This window comes from Triticum aestivum, chromosome 6A (genome assembly GCF_018294505.1).
Source record: "Triticum aestivum cultivar Chinese Spring chromosome 6A, IWGSC CS RefSeq v2.1, whole genome shotgun sequence".
Classification (NCBI taxonomy): Eukaryota; Viridiplantae; Streptophyta; class Magnoliopsida; order Poales; family Poaceae; genus Triticum; species Triticum aestivum.
In genome coordinates, this window is record NC_057809.1 from 220,355,809 (window position 1) to 220,358,635 (window position 2,827).

Below are 2,827 nucleotides of genomic sequence, written 5' to 3' on the forward strand. Positions count from 1 at the left end.
GCAAAACTGGCTTGCACCCGTTGTATGTGAACGTAGAGGTTATCACACCCGATCATCACGTGGTGTCTCAGCACGAAGAACTATCGCAACTGTGCATACTCAGGGAGAACACTTATACCTTGAAATTTTAGTAAGGGATCATCTCATAATGCTACCATCGTTACTAAGCAAAATAAGATGCATAAAAGATAAACATCACATGCAATCAAAATATGTGACATGATATGGCCATCATCATCTTGTGCCTTTGATCTCCATCTCCAAAGTACCGTCATGATCTCCATCGTCACCGGCACGACACCATGATCTCTATCATCTTGATCTCTATCAACGTGTCGTCACATGGTCGTCTCACCAACTATTGCTTTTGCAACTATTGCTATCACATAGCGATAAAGTAAAGCAATTATATGGCGCTTGCATCTTATGCAATAAAGAGACAACCATAAGGCTTTTGCCAGCTGTCGATAACTGTAACAAAACATGATCATCCCATACAACAATTTATATATCATCACGTCTTGACCATATCACATCACAGCAAGCCCTACAAAAACAAGTTAGACGTCATCTACTTTGTTGTTGCAAGTTTTACGTTGCTGCTACGGACTTAGCAAGAACCGTTCTTACCTACGCATTAAAAACCACAATGCGGTATAGTGATTGCTTTTTGATCTTTGGAAAGAACCTTGTTCATTGAATCCAATTCAACTAAAGTTGGAGAAACAGACACCCACTAGCCACCTGTGTGCGAAGCACATCGGTAGAACCAGTCTCGCGTAAGCATAATACGCATAATGTCGGTCTAAGCCAACAATACCGTTGAATCAAGAATCAACTAGTGATGGCAAGAAATATGTATATACCCACGCCCACAACTCCTTTGTGTTCTACTCGTGCATATAACATCTACGCATAGACCTGGCTCTGATACCACTGTTGGGGAAGGCAGTAATTTCAAAAAAATTCTTACGCACACGCAAGATCCATCTAGGTGATGCATAGCAATGAGAGGGGAGAGTGTTGTCCACGTACCCTCGTAGACCGTAAGCGGAAGCGTTATGACAACACGGTTGATGTAGTCGTACGTGTTCACGATCCGACCGATCCTAGCACCGAAGGTACGACACCTCCGTGATCTGCACATGTTCAGCTCGGTGACGTCCCACAAACTTTAGATCCAGCTGAGTATCAAGGGTGAGCTTCATGAGCACGATGACGTGATGACGGTGATGATGAAGTTACCGACGCAGGGCTTCACCTAAGCTCTAGAATGATATGACCGAGGTGGAAATATGTGGAGGGGGCACCGCACACGGCTAAACAATCAACTTGTGTGTCTTTGGGGTGCCCCTCCCCAAGTATATAAAGGAGGGAGTGAGGAAAAGGCCGGCCTAGGAGGAAGCGCGTGCCAAGGAGGGGCAATCCTACTCCAAGTAGGTTTGGCCCCCTTTCCTATTCCTACTAGGAGAAGGAGGAAAGAGGAGGAGGGGAGAAGGAAAGAAGGGGTCGGGCCCCCAAACCCTAAACCAATTTGGTTTCGGCCTAGGGAGGCGTGCCACACACCTTGCTTGCTTCCCTCTTTCTCCACTAGGGCCCAATAAGTCCCATGGACTCCCCGGGGGGTTCCGGTAACCTCCCGATACTCCGAAAAATACCCAATACACTTCGGAACCCTTCCGGTGACCGAATATAACCTTCCAATATATCAATCTTTATGTCTTGACCATTTCGAGACTCATCGTCATGTGCATGATCTCATCTGGGACTCTAAACTCCCTTCGGTACATCAAAACACATAAACTCATAATACCGATCGCCATCAAACGTTAAGCGTGCGGACCCTACGGGTTCGAGAACTATGTAGACATGACCGAGAAACTTCTTCGGTCAACAACCAATAGCGGAACCTGGATGCTCATATTGGCTCCTACATTTTCTATGAAGATCTTTATCGGTCAAATCGCATAACAACATACGTTGTTCCCTTTGTCATCGGTATGTTACTTGCCCGAGATTCGATCGTCGGTATCTCAATACCTAGTTCAATCTCATTACCGGCAAGTCTCTTTACTCATTCTGTAATGCCACATCCTGTAACTAACTCATTAGTCACATTGCTTGCAAGGCTTATAGTGATGTGCATTACCGAGAGGGTCCAGCGATACCTCTCCGACAATCGGAGTGACAAATCCTAATCTCGATCTATGCCAACTCAACAAACACCATCAGAGACACCTGTAGAGCATCTTTATAATCACCCAGTTATGTTTTGACGTTTGATAGCACACTAAGTGTTCCTCTGGTATTCGGGAGTTGCATAATCTCATAGTCATAGGAACATGTATAAGTTATGAATAAATCATTAGCAATAAACTAAACAATCATAGTGCTAAGCTAACGGATGGGTCAAGTCAATCACATCATTCTCTAATGATGTGATCCTGTTCATCAAATGACAACTCTTGTCCATGGCTAGGAAACTTAACCATCTTTGATTAACGAGCTAGTCAAGTAGAGGCATACTAGTGACACTCTGTTTGTCTATGTATTCACACATGTACTAAGTTTCTGGTTAATGCAATTCTAGCATGAATAATAAACATTTGTCATGATATAAGGAAATATAAATAACAACTTTATTATTGCCTCTAGGGCATATTCCTTCACCTTTGCCCTTTTTCTTGAAACTAGTGGTCTTGTTAACCATCAACACTTGATGCTCCTTCTTGATTTCTACCTCCGCAGCCTTCAGCATCGCGAAGAGCTCGGGAATTGTCTTATACATCCCTTGCATATTATAGTTCATCACGAAGCTTTTATAGCT